The sequence below is a fragment of the Ailuropoda melanoleuca genome, chromosome 8 (assembly GCF_002007445.2).
Source record: "Ailuropoda melanoleuca isolate Jingjing chromosome 8, ASM200744v2, whole genome shotgun sequence".
Lineage (NCBI taxonomy): Eukaryota > Metazoa > Chordata > Mammalia > Carnivora > Ursidae > Ailuropoda > Ailuropoda melanoleuca.
The window spans coordinates 54161917-54181846 of record NC_048225.1 but is presented as its reverse complement, the minus strand read 5'-3'; the positions used below and the strand labels follow the sequence as shown (position 1 = coordinate 54181846).

The 19930-nt window shown below is 42.3% G+C and overlaps 1 long non-coding RNA gene across 1 annotated transcript; it reads right to left on the bottom strand.

Moving 5' to 3' along the window:
- Window positions 1-17033: 17033 nt before the first annotated feature.
- Window positions 17034-19930, bottom strand: LOC109489007. The gene is made up of 3 exons (XR_002141933.1): window positions 19909-19930; window positions 19529-19582; window positions 17034-17063 (listed from the first exon to the last, which is right to left on the bottom strand). It is a non-coding gene; the product is annotated as an uncharacterized LOC109489007 (long non-coding RNA).

Here is a 19930-nt window from a genome sequence, read left to right as displayed (position 1 = left end):
TGGTTTTCAGCAAGATAGCAATTCTGATGCTATTTATGTTTTAATATCATGCTGGTTGCTATGGGGAGAGCAGGTAGGAGGAAGGCGGGAGAGGAAGCAGAGAGGCCTGTTAACAAGAGATTGTTGTAGTTCAAGTGAGAGGTGATGGCAGCCTGGGCTGGAGGAGGGCAGCAGAGATGGAGTAAGAAGAGAGATTTAAGATATATTCTGGAGGCAGACTCCACAGGGCCAATTGATGGATTGGATATGTGGGGAATGAGGAAAAAGGAGGAATTAAGGGGCACCTGGGTGGCTCAGTCAGTTAAGCATCTGCCTTCAGCTCAAGTCATGATCCCAGGGTCCTGGGATCAAGTCCCACATTGGGCTCCTTGCTCAGCGGGGAGCCTGCTTCTCCCTCTGCCTGCCACTCCCCATGCTTGTGCTCTCTCTCTCTCTGACAAATAAATAAATAATCTTTAAAAAAGAAAAGGAGGAATCAAGGATGCAATGCCACCCATGGACCAGTGCAAGAGGGGTCTCTTCCCTGGGCCCTGTGCTTTAGAGGCCTTATGTGTCCCTCCCCCACCGGCATGCACACCCCACAACCCCCAGAGTTTAGTAAAGAAAGCATGGTCGACTGGACACTCAGGAGATGGTGTTCAGTGCTGGCGCTGCGTGTCCTGTACCCCAAACATTCCTTTTCGTGCTTAACCTCCTTCAGGCCCCAGGGAAACACTTCACCTCTCTTGCTTTACATCTTCAATACAAAAAACTGTGTGTTTTACATGCAATAAAATGCACACATTCAAGTACACAGTGTCAGGAGATGAATGTATCCATCTGTGTAACTACCATCCCCCTCAATCATGGGTGTAGACCACTTTCTTTACATGGCCGTGTCTGAAGTTCTGTGGCTTGTGCTGCTGCCCACATCAGAGCTGGACGTTGCTCCGGAGTATGGGGAGCATGTGAGCGGTGGAGCTCTTGGGGAGAGGAAGAGAGAAACACATGAACAGGTCCTGTGGAATCTTTTCTCTCAAATAGCATGAGTGCATAATGAGACATCATTCCCCAGAGGAACAGAGACCATTTGCTTGCTTCTCTTTGTGTTCCAGTTTGTGGTCTAGGACGAACTCAAGAGTTGTTTGGTGTTTGTAACAGTGGCACAAAGAAGCTAATAAATATTTTGATTATAAAGAATTCATACATTTGTTTTTATGTAAACATATGGTTTGGTTACAGCATGTGTGAACATGATACTGATTCTTTATGGACTTAGACATTGCTTTAAGGGATGATGAAAATCACAGTATAACTGGTGATGGTTTACATAAGGAAAAGATTTTGGATTATTTTTTGTTATAATTTATTACATATGTTACTTTTTATAAATTTAGTTATTTTTTCCCCCTCTCACCTCCCCTCTGGTAACCATCTGTTTGTTCTCTATAGTTAAGAGTCTGTTTCTTGTTTTGTCTCTCTCTTTTTTTTTCTTTGCTCATTTGTTTTCTTAAATTCCACATATGAGTGAAATCATATGGTATTTGTCTTTCTCTGACTGCCTTATTTCACTTAACATTATGCTCTCTAGCTCCATTTGTGTTGTTGCAAATGACAAGATGGCATTCCTTTTTATGGTTGAATAATATTCCTTTGAATATATATACCACCTCTTCTTCATCCATTTATCTATCAATGGACACATGGACTGCTTCTATACTTTGGCTATTGTAAATAGCGCTGCCATAAACATAAGGTTGCATGTATCCCTTTGAATTAGTGTTTTTGTATTTTTTGGGTAAATACCCAGTAGTGGAATTACTAGATTGTAGGATAGTTCTGTTTTTAACTTTTTGAGAAACCTCCATACTGTTTTCTACAGTGGCTGTACCAGTTTGCATTCCCACCAACAGTGCCAGAGGGGTCTGCTTTCTCCACATTCTCTCCAACACTTGTTGTTTCTTGCGTTTTTGATTTTAGCCATTTTGATAGGTGTAAGGTGGTATCTCATTGTCGTTTTGATGTGTACGTCCCTGATGATTAGTGATGTTGAGCATGTTTTCATGTGTCTGTTGGCCTTCTGTCTGTCTTCTTTGGAGAAACGTCTGTTCATGTATTTTGCCCATTTTATAACCAGATTATTTGGTTTTTTGGGTGTTGAGTTCTTTGTCTATTTTGGATATTAACCCTTTATTAGATACGTCACTTGCAAATATCTTCTCCCATTCAGTAGGTTGCCTTTTAGTTTTGTGGATTATTTTCTTTGCTGTGCAGAAGCTTTTTATTTTGATGTAGGCCCAATAGTTTATTTTTGTTTTTGTTTCCCTTGCGTCGGAGACATATCTAGAAAAATGCTACTACAGCCCATGTCAGAGAAATTACTGCCTGTGCTCTCTTCAAGGCTTTTTATGGTTTCAGTTCTCACATTTAGGTCTGTAATCCATTTTGAATTTATTTTGTGTATGGTGTAAGAAAGTAGACCAGCTTCATTCTTTATCATGTTGCTGTCCAGTTTTCCTAATACCATTTGAAGAGACTGTCTTTTTCCCATTGAATATTCTTTCCTGCTTTGTTGAAGATTAATTGATCATATAGTTGTGGGCTCATTTCTGGGTTTTCTATTCTGTTCTATTGATCTATGTGTCTATTTTTGTGCCAGTACCATACTGTTTTGATTCCTACAGCTTTATAATGTAACTTGAAGTCCAGAATTGTGATGCCTCCAGATTTTTTCTTCTTCATGATTGCTTTAGCTCTTCCGGGTTGTTTGTGGTTCCATACAAATTTTAGGATTATTTGTTCTAGTTTGGTGAAACATGCTGTTGGTATTTTTATACAGATTACATTAATTGTGTAGGTTGCTTTGAGTAGTATAAACATTTTAACAATACTTGTTCTTCAAACCCATGATCATGAAATGTCTTTCCATTTCTTTGTGTCATCTTGAATTTCTTTCATCAGTGTTTTATACTTTTCAGAGTCAAGGTCTTTTACCTCTTGGTTAAGTTTATTCCTAGGTATTTTATTAGTTTTGGTGCAATTACAAGTGGGATTGTTTTCTAATTTCCTCTTTCTGCTGCTTCATTAGTAGTGTATAGAAATATAACAGATTTCTGTACGTTGATTTTATATCCTGCAACTTTACTGAATTCATTTATCAGTTCTAGTACTTTTTCTGGAGTCTTTAGGGTTTTCTATATATAATATCATGTCATCTGCAAATAATGAAAGTTTTATTTCTTCCTTACCAATTTGGATGTCTTTTATTTCTTTTTGTTGTCTAATTGCTGTGGCTAGACTTCCTGTTCTATGTTGAATAAAAGTGGTAAGAGTGGACATCTTTGTGTTGTTCCTGACACAGGGAGAAAGCTCTCAGTTTTATAATTTATTAAGTATGTTAAACTTTATTTATATTTATATTATATTATTTACTATGTGTATATATATTTATATTATTTATATTATATTTATATATTATTTACTATGTGTCCCCATAACAATATTTGACCATAATATATAAAATTCATGATACTTTTTTTAATTTAAAATATTGCCTTAAGACATTTATTGACAATTCCAGTTACTACTGGAAAGTTTTTCCAAATTGGAATTAGTAAGTAAAAACAAGAATTCTAAAATATACAGTGATTCAACAAAGTTTATTTAATTTTGGACCTTACTGTCAATCAAAAAAATTATTTGAAAAATCTTGATTATAACAATGTAATTAGTGATTTTGTTAAAATGAAGGCAAAAACTAATTTTATGAAATATAGAATCATTTATGAATCATATATTTCTTTTTTCACATATATTACTATCCATCAAAAGAACACCACCAAATTCAGTCATCTTTGACATTTTTTTTTAAGATTTTATTTATTCATTTTGACAGAGAGAGAGACAGCCAGTGAGAGAGGGAACACAAGCAGGGGGAGTGGGAGAGGAAGAAGCAGGCTCCCAGCGGAAGAGCCTGACGTGGGGCTCGATCCCAGAACTCCAGGATCACGCCTTGAGCCGAAGGCAGATGCTTAACGACTGGCCACCCAGGCGCCCCATCTTTGACATTTTGCCAGCTTTCAATCATAAAGTATCCATAGCTTTTGAGCACGAAAGAGTACACTGCCTAATTCCTCTTATATGAAGTCCTGTAATAGGCAAAACTGACCTGTGGTGGTAGAAATTGGATGTGTGGTTGCTTGCAGGAGAGAAGAGGGGAAATTGGCTGCAAATAGGCATAAGGAAACTTTCTAGCCTAATGGTAATTGACTGGGGTTGCACAATGTATTTGGTTTTTTGTTTTTTGTTTTTTGTTTTTTTTTTTTTAAAGATTTTATTTATTCGACAGAGATAGAGACAGCCAGCGAGAGAGGGAACACAAGGGGGGAGTAGGAGAGGAAGAAGCAGGCTCATAGAGGAGGAGCCTGATGTGGGGCTCGATCCCAGAACGCCAGGATCACGCCCTGAGCCGAAGGCAAACACTTAACCGCTGTGCCACCCAGGCGCCCTGCACAATGTATTTGTTAAAGGTCCTCAAACTATGCCCTTAAAATGTGTGCATTTTATTCTATGTTAAAAATGCCTCAAAAAAGTTAAGGAAACTTGTTATCTTAACAAATAAGTATAGATTTAATCTGATGTATAACTTTTAAAATATCTATCATCGTGGCATTGTATTTTTGGCCTGGGCCCAGAGCTAATGCCTTGGTTTCCAGCAAGAGTCCCTGGATGGTACCGAGATGGGGAAAGCGTGGGAGGGCTATGTTTGGGGGGGGCCAGGGCTGGTGTGCAGCTGGTGCATTTCAGGACTGCAGTATGGCTGTGCCTGTTAGGAAAACCACTGCTGCTGTGAGCCCCGTTGCCACCCCAGCTGCCTGGACTTTCCCCTGGGACCCTCAGATCTGCCCACTGTCCAGCATCTAAAGTGTTAGTACCTGGCACAGCCATGGGCCTTTGGCATGCTGATCCCAAACCCTGGGGACCTGCTGGTGCCTCTGCCCTAGATATTTTTAATATCTCTGCTGGTGGGGTTGGGCAAGGAAGCATGTAAGTCAGGATTCTGTCTGGGAAATATAAAGTTAGAGGTGACTATGACATCCAAGTAGAAGTGTAAACACAATATATATAAATGGATAGAAATTGACAGGTGAGGTCTGGGCTGATCATGGAGATGTTGGCTCCCCACTGCCAACACAAATCCAGACTCCCTTAGGCTTATCATCCAGCCCCCACCTATCTTACCAGCTCCGTCTCCTACCACCTCCCTGCCAGGACCCCTGCCTTCTTGCTGCTTCCTGATCACGCCTTGTTCTAGGACATGCTAGGCCCTCTGCCTGGAATGCCCTACCATGTCTCCACCACTACCCACCTTCCTCCTCATCCTCACTTGTCTCCTTCCCCTGAGGCCTTCTGCCTCCTGTTCTGCCTACCATGACCCTCCTTATAGAGGACAGCATACTGCCTTGTACACTTCTGTTTAGATCCCAGCTTCTTCCAGGTTAGGGTGGGGTCGGGTGGCTCTCTGGGCCCAGCGGAGGCCCTGACATGGAAGAATTTTCCAGTAAACATTGAAGGAATGGATGATAATGCATAGTCCCGATGGTATTTATCACAGCCCCGCCCTCACTCCATAGCCTCTGTACATGTTGAGCCACACATTTAGACAAGTTAGACTTGTTTTTCTTTTTTCTTTTTTAAAAGATTTTATTTATTCATTTGAGAGAGAGAGAGACAGCCACCGAGAGAGGGAACACAGCAGGGGGAGTGGGAGAGGAAGAAGCAGGCTCCCAGTGGAGGAGCCTGATGCGGGGCTGGATCCCAGAACACAGGGACCACGCCCTGAGCCAAGGCAGATGATTAATGACTGAGCCACCCAGGCGCCCATAGACTTGTTTTTCTTGAAAGAATAGGCTCTTTAATGGCAAAGACCATTCCTTACACATCATTTCTCACTCTCTCACAGCCTGAGAAAGAGCATACAAATGAAAAGAATGGAAGAGCTTAGTCAGTTGGAATTGAATTTCAGCCTGGACTCTTATGAGCTGAGTGGCCTTGGGGAAGTTACTTAACCTCTCTGAGCCTCAGATTTCTCAGATGTCAAGGATGGGTATAGTAGTGCCTCTCTCATAAGGCAGATGTGAGGACTAAATGAAATAATGTATATAAAATTGTTTACTGGGGGCTGGGGAGAGGGGAATGGGGAGTTATGGGTACAGAGGTTCAGTTTGGGGTGATAAAAAAGTTTTGGAGATAAATAATAGTGGTGGTTTTACCACAGTGTAAGTGTCGTTAATGCCATTGAGCTGTATACTTAAAATATGGCTAAAATGGTAAATTTTATATTATGTATATTTTACCGCAATATAAACAAACAAACAAACAAACAAATAAAATCCAGAGTGAGAGAAGTCAGACCCCTTTTCCCCACACTAAAAACATGGTCTCAGGTACACAGTGGGTGATCTCTGTGTCTGAGTTTCCTCCTTCCTTCCTTCTGGATTTATCTTCACCTGGGTTCCAGGGCCAAGGCCAAGCGGCAGGATGAGGGAGAGCAGGATGGGTGTCGAGAGAGGAAGTGATTAAATGTTGAACGAGGATCTGATGGTGGTGGGGTCAAAGCCAGGATGGCCCACTGGGAAGGCCTGGCTTGAGGAGCCAGGCTGCCTTTCTGCCTGGAAGGAAGAAGGATATCCGGGGGTCAGGGATGACACTTGTGTCAGGGATGGGAGCAAAGTGAGACATCCAAATTAAGGAGGAAAGGGGGGTGGGAATTGCAGGATGTCCGTATTGGCCTATGCTGCAAAAATAAATGCTTCTGGGAGTAAATATTACGTAAATAAATAAGTACAGTTTTTTTTTTTAAAGCCCTCAAATCCACTTTTTTCCTCCACTTTATCAAGGCCAAGGGGAGCATAATAAACTGAGAAGGGAAACAAAGAGATTTAAGATTCTGGCTGCTATGGGGAAATTACAAATGAGGTCTGACGCTATTTTTGTTTCTTTTTCATTATGAAAAATACTTTGCCTGACATGGGCACCCTGCCACCATTGGGAGAACCGTGAGAATCCAGTTTGTTCCCAAAACATTGCCATGGGGAGGTGAGGTCACAAGGGAACATGGCTTTCCCCCAAGGGAGGCCTAACCCAAAATAAATAAAGGAATAAATGATAAATAAATAATGTCCTAGAAATGAGAATCGGAGCACGTGGCTCTGGTCTAGTGCTTCCACATCCTTGCTGGGTTCCCTGGGGCAAATCATTTCCCCTCTCTGCATTTTAGTTGTTGGATTCATTTCATTAGGTGCTTCTGTCTCTGATAGTGTGAGTCTAGGATATACTCTTTTTGAACCCTTGATGAGAACAACAGTGGGAGTTGAAGACAGGAAAGAAAATGCTGAGCTGTTTGGTAGAGCTGAATATCCTAGAGCTAGAGGGAGAGGACACCTAGCTCATTCATTCGCATTCATTCATTCATTCATTCGTTCATTTATTCTGTATTCCTATCCGAGCAATACCCTGTGCCTGGCCCTTGTGTAGGGAAGTGAGGACCACAAATGGTTCAGACTCAGTTCTTACCTTCATCAAGCTTGCAGTCTGAAGGATGGAGGGGATGATATGGGGGCAAGGCAAGAGGGTAAATGAATAATTATACCATAAGGGTCTAGGGGCTTGGAGACTGAGCACAGAGGGTATAGTAAGGGTGCAGAGGGGGCAAGGCTCACTCAGCTTCTAGAAGCCAGGAAAGGCTTCCAGAGGATGAATACACTCAAAGGACAAGGAGAAGGTCACCAAGCAGGTAAAAAGGGGGAAGCAGCAGAATGGTGTATGCACAAGTGACCTTGTCATTCCCATCCCAGGGGACTGATGTTCCCTCTCATAGTTCTTTAGGTAAAGACACCCCAGAGTTTCGGAAATCATTAGACCAGCCCTTCTCAAACCTGAGTCTGTAGACTCCTCAGGGCTCCTAGATACATTTTTAGAAGCCTAAAATGTGTCTATAAGATCTTTTCAATAGTATATTTCATTCTGGTGATAATCCAAATAAAATAAACATGTTCCGAGTTGTCTGGAAGACCAGGACCTGCCATGTCACTTTGACACTGACTTTACGTTTGTGGTTGCTCTGGTGCCCTGGAGTGCTACATTCATTGTTAACGCCTGACAGGAACATAGGGAGGTGGACTTAATGTAAATGATACTGCTGTGCCAAGTGAAAGTCAAACGGGCTCTCGGAGTACTATCAAATGAAGATTTTCCATGAGTCTGACCAGAGAAGCACGGTGGGAGCTGCCTGCAGCGACACAGCGCTCGGAACGTGCCAGACTTGAGAGAACGATGCCGTAGCTGTCTGAGGCACAGACAGGTTTCACACAGCAATTTCATTTCAGCAAAACAATGTCTTCTGTCACATTCAATGGAAGGCTTTATTTGGATTGTATAGGTTTTATAGTTTTATTTTCCATTTGTCTCGGTTTAGAGAACTATCAGCACAAGGGATGTATACAGAGGTTTGTGCTTATAAATATGCAAGTGGCATTAAAATAAAAATAAGTCAACTTTGGAGTGAGTCCACGAGAAATATAAACAATTAAAAAAAATTTTTTTTATAGTAATCTCTACACCCAACGTGGGGCTCAAACCCACAACCCCAAGATTAAGAGTCACACGCTCCATGACTGAGCCAGCCAGGCACCCATAGTCTGTGAGAATTTTGAGTAGTGGCCCAATCATTACTTGAGAAACATTCTGTTAGCCGCTTGGTGAACAATTCTCATTGTTAAGAATTTCTTCTGAAGTCTAAAGGGAGCCTTTCCTCCTGCCACCTAAGGTCAAAATAACCTCCAAAAAGAGGTTATTTTCATGTAGTTCCAAAAAAGGTGCACAGGGCCTCTAGGAAGTAACTCCATCTTCCAAAGTTAGGCACATCTGATATGTATTTTCCCATTTTCCCCTGCCCCCCAATATGGACCTTCAGCCAGGCTGCAGATTGGTACCTGAGCAGTATTTAGTAAGCAATTCGAGCAAAGTCCTTAACCTCTCCAAGCGCTACTTCCCTAATCTATAAAACAATTATGCTAATAAAATGTTACATCTCAGGGCTGTTGTGAGGATTCATGGGCAAGCCCCTGGGTAGTATAACAGTAGTAATAGTTCTAATAGCCACCGTTAACATTAAATACTTTTCCTGCTTTATCTCACATCATCTTCCCCAGTTTGCATGCAGATAATTTAATCTGAATTTTATAGCTCAAGAAACAGGCTCAGAGAGGTGAAAGGAATTTGCTCAAATGTCAGGGATTCAAACCTACCTCTCAGACAGGCAAATGGCCTGTGCCTGTGACCCTTGCCCGACTTACTCACACTCCGCCAGCTCCACCTATAGAAATCTGTCTGGCCTTTTAACAATTCTTAACAGAATTACGCTCTTCTCCTGTGTGTTCTTACATTTTGCTTAGCCTCATGGGTTGCAGGAATTTAATCCAGTTTTGTATTATACAAAGTCAGTTATCCAGGACTCGCCCACTGCGGGGTGAGGATGGGGACAGATTATCTGGGGTCTAAGAACAATCAAATGTTCTCTGGCTCTGAGCCCCCACCCAGTGAAGTCACCTACATCCAGAGCCCCTTCCCAGAAAACCCCTACCACTCCTTTCCCATGGCTTGGTTCCCAGGGGCTCACTTAGGTGCTTGTTACATTGAATGGAATTGCATGGAGCCAGGAGGTTTGGGCTCCAGCCCCAGCCCTGCGACTATGGTGTCCACTCTGGACAAGTAATTTGAACTTTCTGGGCCTTACACTCTGTAAAATGGGGTCGGAGTGTGGGTGTGTGCAGAATGCCTGGTGAAGTCCTACCCATCTTTAACATTCTATGTTTTAAAAGTTGTAACCAGGGGCGCCTGGATGGCTCAGTCTTTAAGCGTGTGCCTTGGGCTCAGGGCGTGATCCTGGATCCTGGGATCCTGCTTCTTCCTCTCCCACTCCCCCTGCTTGTGTTCCCTTTCTCGCTGGCTGTCTTTCTCTCTGTCAAATAAATGAATAAAATCTTTAAATAAGTCAAGCAGAGAAAGACAATTATCATATGATTTCTCTCATCTATGGAACATAAGAACTAGGAGGATCGGTAGGGGAAGAAAGGGATAAAGAAAAGGGGGGTAATCAGAAGGGGGAATGAAACATGAGAGACTATGGACTATGAGAAACAAACTGAAGACTTCAGAGGGGAGGGGGTGGGGGAATGGGATAGACTGGTGATGGGTAGTAAGGAGGGCACGTATTGCATGGTGCACTGGGTGTTATACGCAACTAATGAAGCATCAAACTTTACATCGGAATCTGGGGATGTACTGTATGGTGATTAACATAATATAATAAAATAAAATTTAAAAAATAAATAAATAAATAAATAAAATAAAATAAAACAAAATAAAATAAAATAAAATAAAAGTTGTAGCCAGAGCATAGACATGAGACCCACAACCACATTAAGTTTCTTGGATCAGGCATTTCCTTAGACTACATTTATTGTAGTGTATCTTCATGAATTCTAGCGAGAAGGGGGAAAAAAATGGATATTGAAAACACAACTTACCATAGTCACATTCGCTCACTCTCATGCTCTTTCCGTTATTCCTTTTTTTTTTTTTAAGATTTTTTTTTTTGACACTGAGAGAGCACAAGCAGAGGGAGCAGCAGGCAGAGGGAGAGGGAGAAGCAGGCTCCCCGCTGAGCAAGGAGACTTATGTGGGGCTTGATCCCAGGACCCTGGGATCATGACCTGAGCTGAAGGCAGATGCTTAAATGACTGAGCCACTCAGGCACCCCTATTTCTGTTATTCTTAATTCATTTTTATCTATGTATTTCATTTATATAGTTTATATTGCTGTGCCTTTAAATTCATTAATCTTCTCTTCTATGTGTAATCTACTGTTACTCCCACTCAGTGTATGTCATCACAGACATCTGAGGTTTTCATCTCTAAGGGTTTGATTTGTGTCTTTTTTAATGTCTTCCATGCCTATATTTAACTTCCTGAACATATGGAACAGTTGCCATTTCTGAATTGAGAAACTGAGTTTAGAGACGTTAAGTAATTTATCAAAGGTCTTTAAAACAAAGGTAGTCTGGGGCACCTGACTGGCTCAGTTGGTAGAACACACTTGACTCTTGATCTCAGGGTTGTGGGTTTGAGACCCATGTTGGGTGTAGAGATCACTTGAAAAATGAAAAAGAATAAAAAAGAACTAAACAAACAAACAAGGTGGTTTATCTCCAGCATCCACATTTTATTTTTTCTCTTCAAAGTTTATTTTTTTAGTAATCTCTACACCCATCGTGGGGCTTGAACTTACGACCCTGAGATCAAGAGTCGCGTCTAGCACCCACATTTTAAACCATCAAATTGTACTGTCTTTCCATATATGCAAGTGTATTACTATTTTCTCATTTTTAGATTGACTCTAATCAATGGCACTTTAGAATAGAGAGGAATGAATAATTTTAAAAACTAAGGACAGAGCATAAGAGAACGTGAGGTAATGCGTCATCTACTAACAATGAGGATGGCTAACATTTATCAAGCGCTTGCTGCGGGCCCCAAGTTTGGCTGAAAGCTCGGCATGCACTGCCTCTTTTATCTTCACATTCTATTCAGCAAATATGATCTCCATTTTACAGATGAGGAAACTGAGGCTGAGAAGGATTTAAGGAAGCATTTGTTCACTACCCCACAGTGAGATGGCAGCCTAGACCACACGCGGATCCTCTGACGGCTGAAGCCAAGCTACTTCCCACTCCACTGAATGTTCTGGTTTGGGAGGGTGGAAGGACAAAGACGGGTAATATGGGATCCTCGACCTCTCAGAGGTTAGTTTAGTGGAGGACATAGGCGTGAAAACAGTTGCATTATATTAGCCTCTTAGTTAGGATTTCCTTGATTATAAGTGACAAAATTCCAATTTAACCGAGCAGAGTATAAAGGGAAATTTTTTCCAATATAGTCATGAGCAGGGCAAGAAAGTAGCGGGACCCTTTAAGACAACTGGACCCAGAGGTTGGAATTTGCTCAGGATTCTCTCACTCTCTGCTTCTTGTCTGTTTCTTCCTCCCTCCTTCAGTAATTTATTATAAAAAATGTCAGGGGTGCCTGGCTGGCTCAGTCTCTGGGTCCTGAGCTCAAGCTCCACACTGGGCATAGAACTTACATTAAAGGGGCGCCTGGGTGGCTTAGTTGGTTAAACGTCTGCCTTTGGCTCAGGTCATGATCCCAGGGTCCTGGGATTGAGTCCCACATCGGGCTCTGTGCTTGGCGCATAGCCTGCTTCTCCCTCTTCCTCTGCTGCTCCCCCTGCTTGTGCTCTCTCTCTCTCTGTCAAATAAATAAATAATCTTAAAAAAAAAAAAAGAACTTACATTAAAAAAAAATTCAACATACAGAAAAGTGGAAAGATCTGTCCACAGGTACACCGCCGCTTAAGTTCTGCATTGGTTCCATTTTGCTCTATTTAATGTATCATGTAACCATCCATCCATTTCTGCTTCAACTTTGCATATTGGATTTCTTTTCTCAGAGTACCTTCCCCCTGATAAGCACAGTTCCCGTCTCATAACTCACAGCCTTAATTCTGCAACTCCAGTTCAAAACCACCTGTGGCGGGATCAAATTCCTCTTAGGTGGGTTGTAGCCCCCTGGACTAACTAAGGACAAGGTATATTGTAGTACTTGGATCCCACCGGGACTGCGTGGTGGGCATGGAGGGAGAGGCTGGAAAGAGAGGGAGGCAAGCAAACAAAACAGTACAGGTGTGATAAGCTCTGTGACAAAAGGAACGGCAAGGGATTGTGGGAGCGCAAGGGGAGACACCTCGTCCACTTGGAGAGTCAAAGTTCTGCTTCTTTCAAAGGAGGTGATTCGTGAACTGTCTTAGAAGACACCAGGAGTTAAGCATTGGGAAAAAAGCTGGAGACTAAACAGATCAAGGCGCAAAGTAGTGAGAGAGACTGGGGAAGTATAAAGTAAGAAAAGAAAAATAATGTAACCACACACATGTGCTCCAGTGTTGAAACACTTTATACAGTGCAGGCGGCAGTGAACCGCTCTCAGCTGCGTGTATGCACGTGTAGTTTGAAACTGGCCATTTAGGAGTATTTACACTGTGGAATCAGCAAACGTGCTTTTTTCTTTTCTTTCTTCTTTCTTTCTTTCTTTCTCTCTTTCTCTCTTTCTTTCTTTCTTTCTTTCTTTTTCTTTTTCTTTTCTTTCCTTTCTTATTGGTTAAATGCTTTGCCAGCACCACAGGCCCCAGGCTATAAAAACCTGAAGATGACTATGATATTTTCTCATATAGGCTGATATATTCCTATTAGAAAAAGCTTCTTTGACAGATTCTATTTCTGGCCTTGAATTATTTCATTTTCCCTGGAAGTTTCATTCCTTCATTTCACAAACCTGCTTAAGGGGTGCCGTGCTTGTTGGGCGGTCTTGCAGAGATGACAGCACTAAGAAGCCTGGACACACCTGCGGTCAGATACTCCCAGGAGCCCAGGGCCAGTGCCCTTGTTTCTGTCTGGACTTTGCGGAGCATTTTACCAGGAACTTAAGTGGACAGATTACTATCAGGAAAGAAAGATTCCTTAGCCTGTGAGATTGTTTTTTTCTTTTGGAAAATAATCCATTAGCAGTAACGGAGCCATAGCTGGCTCCAGGGTACCTCCCGTCTGGCTCCCACAGGAGATTACAATAGGGCCTGGCAAACTCTCCCAGGTCCGTGTGTGACCATTCCCCTATTCAAATCTCCTTTCCCCACAGTGGTGGGCTCAGACTAGCTTCACTACCAAAAATTGTCTAAGTAACCCCTGAGCTATGCTAAAATGACTAAGAGATACTTGTGCCCTCCAGGGGAGTCAGGACCCATTTGTAAATATATAAAAACAAATAGAAGCAAAAGTAAGTAAGAATAGTACTTAAATTAGAGAATCAAAAGCATGGAAGGAATTATCTGATGCATCCATTTTGTATGCTTTCTTTTCACTTTTTATTTTTAAAAAGTAATCTCTGTGCCCAACGTGGGGCTGAAACTAACAACCTTGAGATCAAGAGTCACGTGCTCTACCAAATGAGCCAGCTGGGTGCCCCTATTTTCACTTCCTTGATGATGTTTTGAAACACCCAAGTTTTAGATTTTTTAATTTTTTTTAAAAGATTTTATTTATTCGACAGAGATAGAGACAGCCAGCGAGAGAGGGAACACAAGCAGGGGAAGTGGGAGAGGAAGAAGCAGGCTCATAGTGGAGGAGCCTGATGTGGGGCACGATTCCATAACGCTGGGATCACGCCCTGAGCCGAAGGCAGACGCTTAACCGCTGTGCCACCCAGGCGCCCCCCAAGTTTTAGATTTTGATGATGCCCTGTTTATTTTTTCTTTTGTTGTTTCATGTTATATCTAAGAAATATATATATTGCTTTATACAATTGGTTTTTAAATCAGTTAATAGAATAAAGGAGAATTATGCACTTATATTGTCTTTTATCATTATAAAAGATAACAAAAGTACCTTCACCAGTGTTCTTTGTCTTTTCATTTGGATTTGAATTACCATCTGGGGTGAGTTACTTTCAGTCTGAAGAACTTCCTTCAGCTTTTCTTTTAAAGTGGGTCTGCTAGCAGAAAATTCTTTCAGCTCTTTTCTTTGAGTTCTTTAAACTTTGAATACTGAACATTGAATGCATAAAACGTTGAATGGCTACTTTGAAGTCTTTTCCTATTAACTCCAACCTCTAGGGTTTCTCATAGGCATTTTCTGATGCCTGCTTTTTTGTTGTTGTTGTTTTGTTTTGTTTTAATTGGGAGAGGGGCAAAGGTAGAGGGAGGGAGAGAATGTTAAGCAGGCTCCAAGCCCAGCATGGAGCCCAGTGCAGGGCTCGATCTCACAACCCTGACATCATGACCTGAGCTGAAATCAAGAGTCGGATGCTTAACGAGTGAGCCACCCAGGAGCCCCTAAACAAACTTTTTTTGTACACCCAACACAGGGCTCAAACCCACAACCCCAAGATTAAGAGTTGCACACTCCACTGACTGAGCCAGCCAGGTGCCCCTAAACATAATTTTTTAAAACTAAGAAGTTTAATATATGCTCTTTATAATATGTCAAACAACAGAAGAATTAACATATAAAGCACATGTTAATAATCTCCCCCTACTTCCCTCTAATACCTTCACCATTTCCTCCCTACCATCTTCCACCCCGCCCCTAATTATCAATATTAACACTGTGCTGTATAACTTCCTACACCTTTCTTTTTGCTAATACAAATATATAAACCTAAAAAAGGGGTTTTTTTTCTTAACAAAAATAGTTACACGTAATACACACTACTGTGCAAATTGCTTTTTCACTTAATATTTCATATTCACTCTTCCTGGCTGGCATGTATAAATTTAACTCCTATTTTTTTTATTTATTTTTTAAAGATTTATTTATTTATTTTAGAGAGAGTGGTGCACAGGCAGGGGGAGGGGCAGAGAGAATCTTCAAGCAGACTCCCTGCTGAGCGTGGAGCCCACACAGTGCTCAATCCCATGACCCATGAGATCATGACCTGAGCTGAAACCAGGAGTCAGATGCTCAACCGAGCCAACAGGTGCTCTTAAATTTAACCCATATTTTAAATAGCTGAATCATATTCCTTAATATGATGTAAATGCACAAAAATGTACTCCATTATTTCTCTACTGTTGGACATTCAGGTTATATCCAGTTTTTTGTTTGTTCTTGTCACTGTAAACAATGTTCCTACAAACATCCACGTATATATATTTAGGTACTAATACATTTACTCCAGTAATATAGAGTGTTAAAAGAGAGATACTAGACCAAAGAATACATATATTTTCAATTTTAATAGATTCTTCCAGAATATTTTCAAAGAGATTATGGTATACTGTTACACCTTCAGCAGCAATGCATAATGGTGTCTTATTTCCTTACTTTCTAAAAACAGCTGGATGTTCTCAAAAATTGAAAGAATTTTTGTCAGCCATGTTTTGTAAAAGTGCATCCTTTTAAAAGTTTACATTTCCCAGGGGCACCTGGGTGGCTCAGTCATTAAGTGTCTGCCTTTGGCTCAGGGCGTGATCCCGGCGTTCTGGGATCGAGCCCCACATCAGGCTCCTCCGCTGGGAGCCTGCTTCTTCCTCTCCCACTCCCCCTGCTTTTGTTCCCTCTCCTGTTGGCTGTCACTCTCTCTCTGTCTAATAAATAAATAAAATCTTTTTAAAAAAAAGTTTACATTTCCCTAACAGCTAGTGGGTTTGAGCATCTTTCCAGATTTCCTGTCCACTTGCATCACCTCTTCTGTGAATTGCCTATTCATATCATTTGCCCATTTTTCTCTGTGGGTTGTTCACTTTGTGTACATCCCACGCTGCAACTACAGTGGTCAATAAAGAGTCAGGACTACAACCCAATGTCCCAACTTCCAACCCAGGATTTTCTCTGCTGTGGCCCTTTCCTGAACTATTATATGTTTGTGTTGTTGTTGTTGTGCTATGTATTTGTTTCATTATATTTATGTCTCCTCTGTCATAATGTTAGTGTAACTAGTTTGTTGAACAAAGTGAGTTCATAGTGCTTAGTTTTGCAGACAGAAGACCTTATTTTTTCTCACCAAGTTTTTCTAAAGTTCAGCTTACTGAATAGGTCTTTCCTTACTACTAAATGAAATCTCGGACAGAGCCCATCAGATTTTTTGTTTGTTTGTTTGTTTTGGTCCTCAGGTAATGAGAGTTCTCCAAGTGCTTTCAAATATCAAAAAGAAGACAAAATTAGAATGATGCGCTCTGTTTGGTTTGGAAGAAAACAAGCATTTGTGTTGTAAACTGCATAAAGGGTATATTAGGCAGCTCAGGCTGCCATGACAAAATACCACAAACTGGGGGGGTTTAAGCAACAGAAATTTATTTCCTCGCTGATCTGGAGGCTGGAAGTCTGAGATCAAGGTTCCGGCATGGTTAGCTTCTGGTAAGAACTCTCTTCATAGCTTGCAGATGGCCACTTCCTCTCTGTGTGTTCACATGGCCATCCCTCAGGGCACGTGCATGGAAAGAAAGAGAGAGTGTGCTCTGTTGTCTCTTCTTGTAAGGACACTAATCCTATTGGATTAGGGTCCCACCCTTATGACCTTACTTAAGCTTAATTTTATCTTCCAGAGGCCCCATTTCCAAATATTACTCACATTGGAGGTTAGGACTTCAACGTACGAATTTGCAGGGAGGGGAGGGAGACACAAACAGTACATAACAAGGGGCCACATGGCAAAGTGTTGGGAATGGCTTCTAGGAGCTCAGAGTGGTCTCCAGTTGATTGTCAGCAGGAAAATGGGGACCTCAGTCTTACAATCACAAGCAACTGAATTCTACCAATAATCAGAGCTTGAAAGAGGACCCTGAGCCCCAGACCTGACCAACACCTTGAATTTAGCCTGGTGAGATCCTGAACAGAGAATTGAATCATGCCATGTGCAGACTTCCAGCATAGGGAAACTGAGATAATAAATCTGTGTTGCTTTAAGTTGCTACATCGGCAGTGATTTGTTACACATCAAAAGAAAAGGAATACACTCTTTAAGAAAAAGAATCCAAAATTATAAAGGGGCCTAAAGGAGCCCATGCAATGGAGGGGCCCTGAAACACAAGCTTTGTTAGTTTCAAGGTATATCCATCTCTGGCTCCAAGAAAGGGAGTCGATGAGGAACACAGGGCATCAATGCAGTATGACGGTGGATCAGATGTCCCAAACCAATTCTTTCTGTTTGGAAGGCTTTAGCAGATCTTTTGGATATCCTCCCCTAGAGCCTCTACCTGGACTTCCCTTGACAAGGCAAGACCTTTCCTCTAGGTTAGCTCCTGAGTTCCTAGCAGTCCATCCTCTTTATTGGGATCACAGTGCCCTCCGTGTGATTTTTTGAAGGCAGGTTGCTCTTAAGAAGATCCCAATCAACTCCCTTCTTCTAAGTCCACATCAGTCCCTAGGACACACCTGTCTTTCCCCCATGGCCAGTGGGAGCACAGTTTGCTCCCAGCACAACCATCTCTCTCCTTGTCCTATAAATTTCTTTCTTTCTTTCTTTCTTTCTTTCTTTCTTTCTTTCTTTCTTTCTTTCTTTCTTTCTTTCTTTTTTCAAGATATTTATTTGAAAGAGAATGAGTGGGGTAGGGAGGAGCAGAGGGAGAGGGAGAAGCAGACTCTCCATCAAGTAGGGAGCCCAATGCAGGGCTCGATCCCAGGACCTTGGGATCCTGACCTGAGCTGAAGAGAGATGCTTAACCAACTGAGTCACCCAGGCACTCCTGTCCTACAAGTTTCATTTGGTCTCTCATCACTAAGTTCCTCAAGCATGTGTCAAATTATGTCTTCTGATCCCCAAACTCCAGACTCACATGTCAAGCTCTCTGTGTGGTTTTCTGGAAGTCTCCTATCTCCCTTGGCCTAAGGAAGGAGAGAATATACCCCTCGCCCCATGCACTGATGGCTATTCAGGAGGAAGACCATTGGTTTGGGATTCAGGAACTCTGAGCTCTAGTCTGACTTACTCTGTCGTTGGGGAACTTTCTTTTCCATTTTGGGCCTTTGCTTCCCTGGGTCATTGAAATGAAGATGTTGGACTAGATTCACACATTTATTCAATCAATGATCATTGAGCCTCTACTATGTGCCTGGAACTGTTCTGGGCACTGGGAGACAGCAGAGAACAAACTAGATAGCCTCTAGGGGCCTTTCCAGCCCTCACATTCTCTGATGTGTCTCCCCACCCACTTTCCATTTACCCCCCCCCAACTCCAGATGGGCAGTCAGTCCTGGCTTCCCACATGACCACCTTTTCCACCCCAGCAGAGCATAGCCTCCCCTTGCTGGGACCTTTGATGGAACTAGGGCTGAGCCTCCTCTGAAGGCAGCATTGCTGTCCCTTTCTGCTACTGCCCATTAATCTGGTCTGTCTGGACTGGAAGTGCTGCCTGACCAACGACAACGGAAAGGTTTATTTGTAGTGATCAGGAAGTCCCCCATGGCCCCTTTCCATCCACCTCTGGGACAGGAAGCCCCAGGAGGAAAAAACAAAAGATGAAACGCTGGCTGACTTCCCAGCTTCCAAGTGTTCAGCAATACCCTGGTAGAGGATCTTTTCTGCCCAGCAGACGGTGACCTCCCTCAGAAACTCCTTCCTTGTCATTGGGCCCCAGGCCCTCAGTTCCTTTCCAGAGGATCCAGAAGGACTTACATGACGTAAAAGAGGTATAAGAAATGAAGATTGACTCTCTGGGAAAGGATGCATGATGTCTTATCCTAAGCTAAGTCTCTGTGTCTGGGAGGGAGGGAGGCTGAATTCACAGAGTGGGAAAATATTCTCGGTGGTTAAGGAAGCAAGTGAGTCACCTGCTCTGACCTTCATCTATGCCTTCCCATGGCCAGAGTAGTTTCAGGGAGGGGGTGGGGACAGAAGAGATTTCCAAGCCTCAATTTTTGCTTGCCGAGTTATTTGGGATACTTACCTGTGACATCACCTTCTATCCATCACTCTTCTCCCAAAAGCTTAGCTAACCTGCCTGGGAGAAAGTTAACATTACGACCTTTGTAGGTGCCCAGGGCCTGTGCTTCAAAGGGTCTCATGCTTGGTTTAACGCTCTGCTATTGCTGTCTTCAAATTCTTGATAATTCTGAACAAGAAGCCCACATTTTTATTTTGCACTGGGCCCCGCAAATTGTACAACAGGTCCTGATTGAGAGTGTCCCATGTGTTAGGTTCTAAGCCAGGTACTTGACATACTTGTGTCATTCCAGCCTCTAACTGTGCTGAGCTAGGGACTGTTCGCTCCTTGTTACCATCGATGAAATTTAAGCTCAGGTAAATAATTTGCTGAAGGCTACGTACCAGGTACAAGGTGGAGTCAGGA